Source organism: Porites lutea, chromosome 4 (assembly GCF_958299795.1).
Source record: "Porites lutea chromosome 4, jaPorLute2.1, whole genome shotgun sequence".
NCBI lineage: Eukaryota > Metazoa > Cnidaria > Anthozoa > Scleractinia > Poritidae > Porites > Porites lutea.
The window spans coordinates 26,393,872-26,408,141 of NC_133204.1; the positions used below are offsets into that span (position 1 = coordinate 26,393,872).

General features: G+C 39.0%; 1 pseudogene; it reads left to right on the forward strand.

Moving 5' to 3' along the window:
- The first annotated feature begins 5,496 nt into the window (after window positions 1-5,496).
- LOC140934470 (uncharacterized) lies at window positions 5,497-12,115 on the forward strand (annotated as a pseudogene).
- The last annotated feature ends 2,155 nt before the right edge of the window (window positions 12,116-14,270 follow it).

Genomic DNA, 14,270 nt, shown 5'->3' on the forward strand with positions numbered 1-14,270 from the left:
CTCATACACCATAGCTCTCGACCAATCAGCGCGCGAGGATCCGCTCAGTTATTGTAATTTTTATTATAGATCATAATTAGGGTTTTGAGAAAAATGTATATGTAATGCTTTGCTTTACAATTTGCATTTACTCCTGGGCCCGGTTCCTGAGAGGCTGATAAGAACTAATCCAGGATAATTTTTCGTTCTACTTTTTGTATTTACCTTCCTATGCATTGCTTAGAAAAACATTTTAGGTTATCATTAGTAAAGGCTCAATAGCAATTTTGTAAGCTTGAGTTACGTGTTCTTTGATAAGAAAACCGTGTTGCCTTCGGGGAAATATATAAATTCTCGTCTGAGACAAAACCATGTAGCTCATATAGTAAAATATCATAAGCTAGAAAAAACTGCCATATCAATATATCCAGTATTTTTTTACGAAAAAACAAGAACAAAACACCCGGCACTACGAGACATGTGACGTCATTTCCTTGGTCTATACTCTCATACAACATAGCTCTCTACCAAGCAGCGCGCGAGGATTCGCTCAGTTATTGTAAAATGTATTATAGATCATAATTAGGGTTTTGAGAAAAAAGTATATGTAATGTCTCGCTTTTCACTTCGCATTTACTCCTAGACCCGGTTCCTGTAAGGCCGATTAGCACTAATCCAGGATTAAATGGGCCATTTGCACGATGACGTCTTTTTACTAATAAGACCAGACTAAGACCAAATTTAAAATTTGGTAGTCGCAGTGAGGTTTAAATAACAAAGCCTTATTTTGGACAAGAAAGCAATACCCTGAACGATTCTGGTAGTAGTAGTAAAATGACGCCATCGTGCAAATCGCCTGTTTCGTTCTACTTTTTGTATTTACCTTCCTATGCATTGCTTAGAAAAACATTTTGTGTAAGTCATTACTGTATGTCAGGGTAAAGGCTCAATAGTATTTTGTAAACTTAAGTTATATTTTCTTTGATAAGAAAACCGTGCTTAAAATTTGGCTTAATCTTGAGTTAAACTTGACTATCTTTCGAGGAACCGTGGCCACAACATTTAATGTGGATATCAAAGATGATGACCTGATTGATATGATGCCTCCTTGTAAGTTCTTCATCAATTTTTTCCTTTATCGATTTCTTTACCATCGATTATTATTGACATTTCATTCAGTAACGTCTTTTTTTCTTTGTTTTAAAAGGCGTGAAGTGAATTCTATTTATATTAAAGGGCAGCTTATTTTTAGAAAGTCACATATGCAATAATATTCAGTTCTTGATTCATGGTATTACCGTAAATCCTCTATTAAGCCCCCTCTCTCAAATGCGCCCGTTCTCCCTTCTAATGAGCCCCTGTTTTCAGAGAAAACAAGTTTAAAAGCCTGCCTTTCCCTCCCCCTTATTATTCTTCATCAATAAATGATAGACCGTATTAATCAATCACGACTGTAAAACTTCATTTGAACTGATCTGGGATGGTATATTCACTTGTCAGAAGTTCGGCTCTGTTTTTGATCCTCGGCTGCATGGCATGACCTCCAACTTCTTGTTCTTGAGCTTTGTATTTTAGTTCTTTTTAGGGAGCTGATACCACAATCTTCACTAAATTAAATGATCCTCCTTCTCAAATAAGCCCCTCCCCTTCAAACGTGTTTGAACTAAATAACCTCCCTCTGGGGGGGTTATAGAGGATTTGTGGTATATGAATCATATATTAAGTTTTCTGGACAAGTAATCTTTTTGCATTCACTAGAAAACACATACCTTTTTTTTGAAGAAACATCAGGCAAATAAAGTTGATTTAGTTAGTAATAGTCCAGTCATTTTGTGGTCGGACCCGGATGATTGCAACAGGAGCTTTCTCTTCGCCAATCATTTAGGATTAGATTATGGATAAACATACTAAAAGTCCCAAAAAATTCGAGCATGGGAATATTGCATTATTTAATCCCATTTATTACGGGCATTTTTGTTTCCCTAGGACCTGTCCGTGATTTCTTCTTCCCTCTATAGCTCCAACAGGATTTAAGCTACGACAATAAAAATCAGGGAGTCAATAGTAGACACGGAAGTCTGTAAATTCAGAATAGGTCAAGTGATAATAACGCGGCAATAACATTATTTTCGGACCGCCGCCATCTTGGATCCGCCATCTTGAATTAATATCAAGGGTAAAGAGGTTTCAAATCACCTCAACTTTAAACTAAGTAACGATGCTGAAAAGACATTAAAGCTGAGTAAATATAATTTACCCGGTAATTAGACAGCTAACTTTGTTAAATCTAAACATTTAAGTTGGTTCGACTGGTTTTTTAAAATACCTCTCAAGTTTGAGCATTTACTACGTCAGCGTTAACAAAAATATCGGAAAAAATTTACCACAGCTGTATTGTATAGAGACGAAAAGTTTGTTACGATTCATGTTTCATTGACATCGTAGTTACCACGGCAACGTAATGACGCCATTATGTTTTATACTTGCGCTTGTATTTCTTGGTACCAGGCCTTTTTTTCGAAAATCGCTAAGGAAGCTTGTACCTCCTTTCACTGCCTCGAGCCTTTTGGAAATATTTTGGAGCGAATTTTTAGTGGTCACAAAAACAGTGAATAACCACGCAATCGACCTAAAGAAAATGATGAGGTCCGGAAAATTAGTTTCGTCTTATAGTAATTTGATTCCGTTTGAAATTGTGTAAGAAAAAAGAGGGCGATCGCCTTGGCCTATTTCGAGAAAGAAGAATTTGATTAGCCTGCGGTCAGTTGCTTTTGTTACAATTTTTTTATGCATTTTGGTCCACGTCTACAAATTTCACGGTAGTTTAGAAACTGCTTGATAAATTTGTTCAAAAACTTGACAATTCTGAGGTTAATCGTCAATTTATATTGCCTCCGAGTTTCAAGGACATTGAAAACAAGGAAGGCAATTAAATTGGGCTTCCAGTGTCACAAATTCCCCCCCCCCCCAGATTTTGCGTTGAAAAGTGGGCGTCCTCATTATTCATCGGCATTGTTTTTAAGTTTCATATGCACCTGCACAACTAAAGTAAAAAATATATTTGTATTCAAAAGGCCCGTATGCTAAATCCAAAAGCGACGATGACCGTTCAATGGACCCCATTATTTAATATTTTCTCAAGTAGATAATCCATTAAAGCAGAAAAACATTAAGGAGGCCAATCCTCCCAATTAATCCTGTTTTTAAGCAACTGCTGGGACTTTTTGGGAATTTTGATATGCCATTTTCGTATTTAGGAAAGTTTTCTGTGTCTAAAACAGTTGGAATATCTTCTGTTGCAATTAGTTCTAGGTTGACCTTCTTTTTTCCACAAATGACTGGACTAATCTGATTTGCTTCTTAGCAATGAACTGTTTTTTGTCTTAGGACAAAGGACAGAGGATATTGGATTCGAATTCCTGACAAAACAATGAAACAAGACGGGCATGGCCTTAAAAAAATCGCGGTGTAAGCTATGCATAAAGGCCGAATTCATTGAGCACTTAATCATAGTAGTCATGACTGTCCTGAGATACTCCCTTACTCCTTATTAAAAGTATATCATGTTCTACGTTTTTCAAGAAGAAAATATGAAAGCTTGAGTGGAATATTATACACTTAATGTCAGATCCCGAGGGAAACAGTTAGTTTTGTTTCCCCGAGAGTCCTGATGTTTCCTGAGACGAAGTCGAGGGAAACATCACGACTCGAAGGAAAACAAAACTAACTGCTTTCCCGAGGGACCTTACATTAAGTGTTTTGTTGTATTTCTAGACTTTCACTTCAACAGCAACAAAAGAATAACCGGAGTGAACCAAAACGGTCGACTTGGTACTTATAACAACACAAGTTTAATTCTTAGTATACTTTCCGTATATTATCTGCATCTTTTTCCTCCAGTAGCTGTTGTTTCTCTTCTGGGATGATTTTAAAAATGGTTGCTTTTTAGCTTGAGGCTTCGTTTTTGCGTTCGAGTTGTTGTGTTCATTCACGAAAAAGAAAACAGGCAGTGTTTTTCCAGCTTCTGACGTCATACCACTTTCCACCATGCTTTGATCACGTGCTGTAATGTAGCCCTAGCGGGGTACATTGCTTCACGTATCACGATCGGGATACATTTGATTTTAGTCAAGGCCACGTGACCAAGAATCAACCAATGACAGTCCCTATTTAGTTGAGTGAAATCCTAGGAATAGAACAAAATGATTTTGTTCTCACAGATTCTTGAAACACTGCTACACATGTTCAATGATTACTAAGTCAGGAATCGCTGGAAATATTGACCCCAGCTTTTCCGCTGTCTCTCACTTAGGGTGCTTTCCATTTGTCAGAACTGACCGACCAGCCCATTCCCATGGTAATGATGGTCTGGCCATGGTCCGGCCAGCCAGTTCTGACTTTTGGAAAGCGCCCTTAGGCTAAGTTCACACTATACCTCATAGCTTCTCCTGTCGCTATCCGGCAAAGTATGAACACTAGTTTAGAAATTGACCCACTTGCCTATGTTAATCCTGTTGACGGAAAATTTTCTTTTCAACGGATCAATGTTCGAAAAGTATTCAAATTATTTGTGGATTTCGATGTGGGTAAGGCAACTGGTCTTGACAAAATTCCAAACAGGCTTTTGAAGATTACTGCCGATGTTGTCGCGCCCTCTTTAACGGGTATCGTGACTGGTATTTTGCTCTCTGAATGGAAAGTGGCTAAACCGCTACTAATTTTTAAGAATGGTTCTAAGTCTGACCTACAGAACTATTGACCTATATCGGTTATTCCTACCGTAGCCAAAATTTCGAAAAAATTATGACCAACTATATCACTATCTGAATGAAAATTGTTTGTTAAACAGCGACCAGTCTGGTTTGCGCTCGCTACACAGCACTCTTACTACCTTGCTGGAGACAAACGATAGCTGGTGTGTCAATATTAATAAAGGTCTTCTTAATGGCGTAATCTTTATTGATTTGAAGGAGGCCTTTGACACTACTGACCACGAGATAATTCTAAAAAAAACTTATTAAATACGGCGTTGAGCAAGTCGTCCTGAAATGGTTTAAATCTTACCTAACTCACCGTATGCAAAGGTGTAACGTAAACAATCATCTATCTAGAGCGATCCCTCTAAATAGTGGCGTACCTACCAGTGGCGTCAATAATCGGTCCTCTTCTTTTCTTGATCTATATGAATGATCTACCAAATAGTTTGAACACCGAATTACATGTATTTTCGCAACGCCAAGAAAAAAATTAATGCTCCTAAAACCCAGAACTGATTGCCTGAAGCTTTGGTTACAATGGTGCTCTTCTATGGAACAATCTTCCTGAAGAAATACGTACATCAAATTCCTTAGGTCTCTTTAAGAGAAGTTCCTATAGATGGTTTTCTGATTAGTACTCTCACACGGCAAATATATAAAACAGTTTTTGAGAAATGTTTAATTAATTTTCGATGTTAGACTGATGTTTTTAACCGTGTATAAATAAAGTCATCATTCATTCAACACCTATATATCCGTTATGCGACTCTCCGCTTTAGATATTGGCGCGGCGCAGCTTCGCTCCGTTCTTCTGTGTAAACAGAGCCTTTTCCAGTATGGTTTTTGGCCGGCGGAAAAGCTATCCTGTATCCGGTATAGAGTGTACGTAACCTTAGCCATACCTACAAACTTTATCTTATATATTTACAGGTTATAAATGACGCTGGGTATAGAAAAAAAGGCCACTATGAAGCTTGTAAGATGTTGTAACTATGAAGAAAAATAATTTTATCGCCTTTCTTATCGAATAAAGAAAAAGCGCACCCTGGAATTAAAAATAAAATTTGACTAAAACCTAAAAAAATTTGTTTCCCTTAGTTGCAGGGAACAAGGATAAGTACTTTGTTTCCATGCCTCTTGTCACACCAGCAAGTTCTTCTACAACAGAAACAACAAATTATTGCCCCCGCAGGGTTCCGGCCTCTGGGCCGGAACCCTGCGGGGGGTTTTGTTTGAGGAGGCACCCTAATGTCCCCCGCGTAAAGAAGAAGTATCGTATTACTGTTAGTATATGCGAAGCTTTCCCGATTTGATGAAACTAGGCGCGCACGGTGGTTCCGGTTAACTTTCTGCGCGTGCGCGTGGCTCAGCAACCGCGCAAACTGGGTTTGTCAACGACGTTTGTCAACCGCGGAGTAGAAGGAACATCGATGAGCACAGCGAAGGCAACGCCGACAACAACAGACAGAGGAACAGGAGATTGGAATCAAAGGAATTATGATCGTTTTACACTGTCGAAAACCCAGATTTCTTAGTTTGCCGGTTTCCCCGCAGATATATAGATCAAAGTCTGCAAAGTTTCAGCTCCGTATTACGGCCCGAATAACAATAATTTTCAGGCGAACTGCACCGGGCCATATTTGTTCTTTGTTTTTGTCTTTTTCTAAATGCGGGCGGCGAAATAATGCTAAATGTGCTTTTCAATACACTGTTAACAATAACACTACATAATACGCAAAAAAGAAGAAGAAGAAGAGAAAGAACAACGTATGGACCTTTAACACGATATTCGCGGTTGGTCACCCGTCCAGTTCGTAACCCCGACCGACAGGGCTTAACTTGAGTGCCGTTACCAAACCGAGTTTCGCGAAGGTTATTGCGAGATACATATTTCTATAGAGTTAAAAAGTTATTCAGCAGTACTACACAATTGTTTGGTATTAAAGAACTTGATTTGTCAGACACAAATCAGCAACGTGGATCGACAGAACTTTAAACTGGTTTTGTCAACGTGGATCGACAAACTCGATTCAAACCATATCAGGAATAGCTCAAATTTCTCAAAACCCAGTCAAAGACAAGAAAGGTGCTATCGTAAAATAACCGGGTTTTGTTCTATATTAAGGTATTCAGGGTTTAATAAACAGTGGTCCACGTGTTTTTAGGGTTAGTTTATGGCGAAATCCCGATTATTTTATTTGATACAAGGACATGCCAGAAAAAATGAACTGGGAAATATCTCAAAGGTGAGAAACTTGAAACAGTGGTCCATGTTTTTGTATGGTTAGTTTATTGCGAAATCATTTATATCAGTTGCGTTCGACGTTGCGTTCAAGAATGTCACACTCGAAGCCAAAGCATCCGTTCGACACATTAGTTATAGGAAATTTAGTTACAAATAGATAATTAAAGATGGTTTTGCTGTTTAACACGCGTTCTATTACATTTGCAGTGTTGGTTGAACTCATTATGAGATGTATAAAAAACAATTGTCCATCCTAGGCATGTCATGTATGAGGATTTTCATTAACCCAGGAAACAAAGTGTAATAATTGAGAAAACACAAAAGAGAACAAAAGAATTACACTCAGAAACTCTACTACGAAAACTGCATTTCAAAGGTTCATGGCAAATACATGGACAACCACAAGGTGTCTTCATTCGGGTTTTAAAAGGTCGGGGGCAGATTTAGTGACAACTATAACTAGTTCTAGGTTATGCCGCGTGCTTGTCGATTTGGGCACTTGTGCCCTCAGGGATTGCTTCGATTTTATCTGCACACCACCAACTCTTCACAGAGTCTTGGCAGCTAATCAGGCCATCTTGCAAAATTTGAGATCACGAAGGATCATCAATGCAACGCAATGGGGAAAACTCTTTCCTGCCATCCCTACTTCAGTCTCATCAAAGAATTTTGACATCACTTTATTGATGACTTTGCTGCGCAATATATGCGGTCTAGCTCCCCCAATGACAGGATGGGATGTGCTCCCTGCGGCCACTGACACGAGCTGTGAAGCAGACATCGCACGAGTCAAATACTTCAGAAACGTGGTGTATGCTCATGCTGAACACGCTTGCATTGATGATTCAGAATTTCACAGACACTGGAAAGATATCCGGGATACATTGGTTTCGGCTAGGAGGAGTTAACTATAAGGTCAAAGTCTGCTATTATTCCTGTTGTTGTTGTTGCTTTTTTTTTTCTAACTACAAATTTTCAGGAAAATCTTAATACGTACATTATAAACCTATACATTTATTTAACGACACCCAACCGTATTTTCGTGGCTTACTTTTTAGAACCCTTAGAAATTGGCATGGGAGGTGCGGGAAAAGCCTGGGAGTGATAGAATGTTCAAAGCTCTTCATTTTCCCGAATTTTTATTTGATGAACTCGCGAATTCACGCAAGTGTTGAAGTGGAACGCTAGGAACGGCTGTATGATGAGATCCTACTTTACCTTACAACAAAAACTAATTTTTTCTCAACTGCATTTATTGATGTCATAGAGTCCTTTTTTAAAGGTTGCTATTGACGATCTTGAAGTTATCTGTATGGACCCAGATATGGAGTGCCATTACAAGGACCTTCTAGCGCAGTGGAAATACGATGAGGATAACATAAAATATGTGTTGAAGGGAATTGAGAAGAAACTTGATGACCTGATGGCAACGACCAAGTCTTCTACAGTGGGAACTACAGGCAAAGAAGGTTTGTAGCAACAATGAAGATATACAAGGTTCACCAATGTAATTTTATCACAAAACTCCGTCAAGAAAATTCTGATTTCCAAGCTTGCATAAAAAGATACTGGTGTAAGGATACGATCATTTTGATATGAGATGCCTTGCAGTTCTCGTAATGGCACTGAGATCGAAGCTGCCTTACGACGTTTCGCTTTACAATTAACGACAACATTATTGCAGTAGATTATAGGTATATTTATTTTTTCTTTTCACCGGAATGTACAATTTACGCTTTTCAAGTTTATAAATTTCGGAGCTTTTGCTTTTATTGCAGAAGCTTCGTTAGCGAAATGTGCTGTGAAAACACTGCTTTTCCTCTCACTTTATTCATCACATGATTGGTAAAGTGATTGAAAACCGCTGGTAGAGCCCTGTCTGTTAATTTCAGGTTGTTTTCTTTTGAGAAATATTGCTTTTTTCACTTTACGCTTAAGATCTGTAGGCTCTCTGTTCAGGGTGGATGTCTGTTCCCGGCAAACTGAGTGCCCCATACTTTCCTGGTGTAAACGGTTGTTTACTGTGCTCAGAAAGCCTTTTTTCTAGTGTTTTGGCTGTTTCTCTGATGTAGTGTTTCTTGCAACGGTCATATTCAATGTCATGTTTCACCCAAGTAGCCAGCGATACTAGTTTGTCCTTAGAATGGGCCAGAAGAGCCAGACCAGAATGTATTGATCTCAAACTTTTGGGAAATTCTTATCAGGTGTTCCAAAGGCTGCGGATGTATGGTAGCTCTTCGGTAGAAATGTTAGCATTTATAACAAAGGTCAATTGTTCGAAAGAAAATAAGGCAGGTGACACTTAATTTTTGGATCAGGATTAACGCTAATCGGTATTTGAGCAATCCGGCGTTCTTTTCTTTGCTGTGCACCACCTGTTTTTTTTTTACCAACCTGACATCACCTGACAATCTTTTTTTTTTTTTTTTACATAGACAAAAACTTGAAGCTAGAGGAGGTGTTGGATACCTCTTCGGTGTGCAGAGAGAAAACTCACGAGAATGGACCTTTGGCAACTTTCTGTAAACAGTGCAAGGTTTGCATTTGTGACAAGTGTGAACAGACACGTCACAGTCATCACACCACGGTGGATATCCAACAGGCAGCAGAACAACACAAAGTGGATATTGAAGAGGTGGTAAAGGAAATGAAAAGAGGAATTCCTGATTATGAGGGGCTCGTGGAAAGGAAACGAGAATCCTTTAGAAAAAGCAAAGAGAGGATTGTTATAGCACGCAATAAAGTTATGACCTCTGTTGAAGAACTTGTGCGTCTTTTACAGGAGCTCGAGAAAACTGTGCTAACCAGTTTGGATATCATTGAAGACAAATTTCAAAGAGAGCACGCAGCTCAACTGGAACATTTCCAGATTTCTATCAACCAGTTAGAAAAGCATGTCGTGTGGTGCGAAGGGATCTTACAGAGGAGTAAAAGCGTTGAAATTCTGCAGGCTCATCACGTTCTTATTGGAAGGTGCAAGGGTCTTCTGAATGCAGAGAAATTAAGCATTTTCAAGGCATCGCATATCAGATACGAAATGAATAAAGATCATGTCGAGAATGTGAGGAACGGAATTCTAACTCTGGGTCAGGTTGTGGTTAGCAGTACAGATCCTTTGCAGTCAGTAGCAGAGGGATCGGGGTTGTATCAAGGAGATGTCGGAAGCGTAGCAACCATTAAAATAAGGACTAAAGATTCTGATGGAAACCAATGCTACGACAAAGACGATAAGATTGATATGAAAGTTCAGTCTCCATCAGGAGAAAATTACCTGAACGAAATGATTAGATGCGGCAATGATGGTGAATATATTGCCACTTACACACCAGATTGTGTTGGACAACATCAAGTGCTGATCTCAGTTAACGGTGAACCACTGACTGGTAGCCCATGGAGAGTTCTTGTAACCCCCCATCGTTACAAATCTTTATTTTCATTTGGTTCCCATGGTGAAGGACATCTAGGTCCTTCTTGTATTGCAATAGATGACATGTCTGGGAACGTTGCAGTGGCCGGCTTTCATAATGGAGTACAACTGTTTAGTTTAGAAGGAAAGCATCTGAGAGATATTGATGCTAACAACCTGACTAGTTCCATTTCAGTCGCGTTCACCAAGTCAGGTGAACTCCTAGTGATTGCTTCTTACAAGATTTTTAGTTTCAATGAAAGCGAAAAACTAGTAAAGCATGTCGCAAACAAGCACCTAAAGCAACCACAATGCTTGACGATCGCAAGTGATGGACGCATGGTGGTCTGTGACTGCGGTGACCACACAGCCAAGGTTCTGTCCTCTGATGGTTCACAACTGCTACTCACCGTTATTGATCCTGATGGTGCCATCCCATGGCATGCTGTGAGTCATCAAAATATGTTTTTTGTTTCCTACCCCTGGGCAGGTAATGTCAAGGTGTTCACCGAGAACGGTACGTTTCTAAAAAGTATCGGTGGTCTTGAATCTGATAATGGACAACTGAGTCGTCCTGTTGGCCTTGCAGTCGACAGGTTTGATAACCTGGTCGTATGTGATTACGATAAAGCAAGGCTCCAGATTTTTAATCCTCAAGGGGAGTTTGTAAGCAGAATAGAAGGAAAAAACATTGAGCTTAGTAATCCTCGTTCTGTTGCTGTGTCAAGCACCGGACGGCTGTTTGTCATTGATTTAGCCAGACACTGTGTGCATGTTTTCCACTGAGGAACGAATTCTCTCAGTTTGCTAATGCGGAAAATACTATAATATTCTTTAAACTGCAGTTAGGGTGGTGCTTCATGTAAACCAGCGATAGTGCAAAAGTCGGGTTTACATGACCATTGCAGCATTTTATAAGTGAATTTACTTATAAGTGTATTGGCTATTTCCGAGTTTGTGGCTGAAACGTCCGATAACATTTTACTCCTTCACTCCATAGTTAATTCTATATACATGTTCGTTCTTACCTTTGAGAATGCCATCACGTCTGTTGCTATTCACCACTCAAATATAACTTCTCCAGCCGTACTCGTACATAGTACTGTGTATGCTTCCCCTATACACGCTATTAATAAGTCTGGGCGCCATCTTGAATTTTCAATGAATGACGTCATTCGCGGAAAGATCATACCCGTGGCCAAAATGGCTACCAAAGATGAAATCTCTGTTGACGTTGATTTTGCAGTGTGTCCATATAAAAAGGACTGTTTTTACTTTATATCGAGAGGAATATTTTCTTTCTACAATGTCTTTATGGGTATGTTATCCTAACTTTAAAACTTTCGTGCAAAGATATTCCTGGATCGATGACATCGAGGACAAACGAGAGCTGATTTAAATGCCAAAAAAAAAAGGCGAATTAAAGTTTTGGCTTAATCGTCTTGGCTTACGTCAACAGACACGAGCTTAACTTCTTCCCAGGTAATCGTTTTTAGCAATGGTTTTGATACTTTTTCATTTTTTATGCCGCGCCTTTATTAAAAAAGCTGAAAACGATTAATTATTACCGTTCGTAGGAGACTAACATTATCTATCAGGTATTTATAGAAGCTAATTGAAAGGATTTTTTATGTTGCTATTCTGATCCTTTCAAAATGTACGATTATTCTATTTCGATAAAAGTTTATGCTTTCCATCATCAGTTTTTTTATGATATTATGTATAGGTTTTAGGGTAAGAAAGAAGTTGGATAAAAACGTTTATACTCCATGCAGTCGACCCTTGCACCGATTAACTTTTCACTCTGGGAAGGCGTAGCTCAGTAATCCAGAAAGTCAGTGTAACGTACAAGTTTGGGAAAAATGGTTAAAAGAGCATCAACTCATTGTCCAATAACGTTGCCTTAATCCCTTAAATCAGTTATGAGCGGATGGGACATAATTCGAAATCTGAAAACCATTTTTTAAGGTCACAAGAAAAGTTGTATTATGCCCCTATGCAATAATTGTATAAGATACTTATAGGCTGCTGGAAAGGGTAAGTCTCTACTGTGTTCAGGTGACTCGTTAGGGTTTCTCAGGGCAAGTTATGTTTGAGCGTTAACTACGTCGTCATTAACAAAGATTCGGAAAATGACCACCACAGCTGTATTAGATAAAGATGAAAACTGATTAAGGTTATGATTATTGACATTGGAGTTGTCATAGCAAGGAAATGATGTCATAACCTATTTTAATTGCAGCCGTATTTCTCGGCACAGAGATTCTTATATTCCAAAATCGTCCACAGCATTTTTCCTCCGATAGCTGCCTCGATGTTTGTGAAGTTTGACGGAGCGAAATCTATGAGAGCGTTTAATCGAGACGTTCTTGGACCTTAAGAAACTACGACACCGACGGCAACGACCAATTCGGTTTAGATTAAGTAACTACGAGTTTAACTAGCAAAGAAGAAAATATTTACGGAGGACGATATACGTGTTTGGCGATCCCACTATAACTTTTGCAACACTTTTTGTTGTCTACTTAAAACTACAGAAAACAATTTTATTTAACAGTTTGAAAAATAGCCCATTAGTTCTCCTTAGTTAAGCTTATTGTAATACTGCTTCAATTTGAAATAGCTTGCAGGTCTTGACGTTTCGTCAAAAGGTCTTCGGTAAAGCTGGCAGTAGCCTGCAGGAGATCGACCGATGCTTATTTCTTCAGTAGAGGCGGACTTACAATCAGTCATATGGGAACAGCGTAACAAACACTCCATTACTGTAGACGCTTTGGATGTTTTTACGACATCGCTTTGTAGCTGTTCTCCGACAGCGAAGACTGGTTGAAAAAATCTTTGATCTACAAATGACAAAATAAGGGGATTGCTTCCTTAAAATTTTAATTTAGGGTAATTTTAATTCGGATTATCAGCTTTACCATAAATATTCATGTTTTAGCAATTTGCCCGGTTTTTTCCGTTGCCCGAGCCACCTCGCTGTTTTTCCTACTCACTTCATTTTAGGCGGACCCTCCCCACTATCTGAACCCCTGGTACAGGTTCTCCGAGGTTTGATCGATGTCTTCTTCAAAGACGACACCTTATATGTCTTATTGAACATGATACTCGTGCAAGCAAAGCATCATAGGGACCAAGTCATATAAGTAAACTCGTACAAGGACCAAGGAATGATATCACAAGCAAGTCGTGCAAAAAAAGTAAACATTTACTCCAAAACTTCACTTGTATTGCCTTATAAACCGCCATCCACTTCCCACGCTTCAATTCGACCTTTGATAAGTTAAATGAAAAGAAGACTAATAACTAACCTCGCTTTACAGTTACTGAAAATGACAACTTAAGAGACTAGGCACTATCCAGTCACAGGTTTCATTTACAGCAGTTTACTATGACACGTCATACTTACATGTGTTGAAAGTTCTGTTTTGGACCGCAATAATTTCCTGTTGACTGAGCGATTTATTGTAAATCTGAAGACAGCAGATGCGACCTTTTAAGTACCTTTGGTTGCTTGCTTTTGCTCCCATCCTTACATCATACTGTGTTTTTTGTTCTGGGCTTCAGGATATTGCATTAGCCACTTCAGATCCGTTTATCCAAACCTTTAGGACACCAGACGAAAAATTGTAAGAGGTACCAACATAGTTCCAGGTTCTAGAAAGGCTGGAAGAAAAAGTATCTTTTTGTTGTGCTCTATCTGCACGTCTTGATGGTCTAGCAAACAACCTTCCATTTACTAGCCAGAAGTGAAATCCCCAGACATCAGATCCAAAGTTAACAATCGGTCCATCATCGTTTTCTTACGGAGTATCTTGTGTCTAGTCCTCCGTTGTTGGGTATCTCGATGTAACTGGTAGAGCTACCAGAAAATTGGTACGAG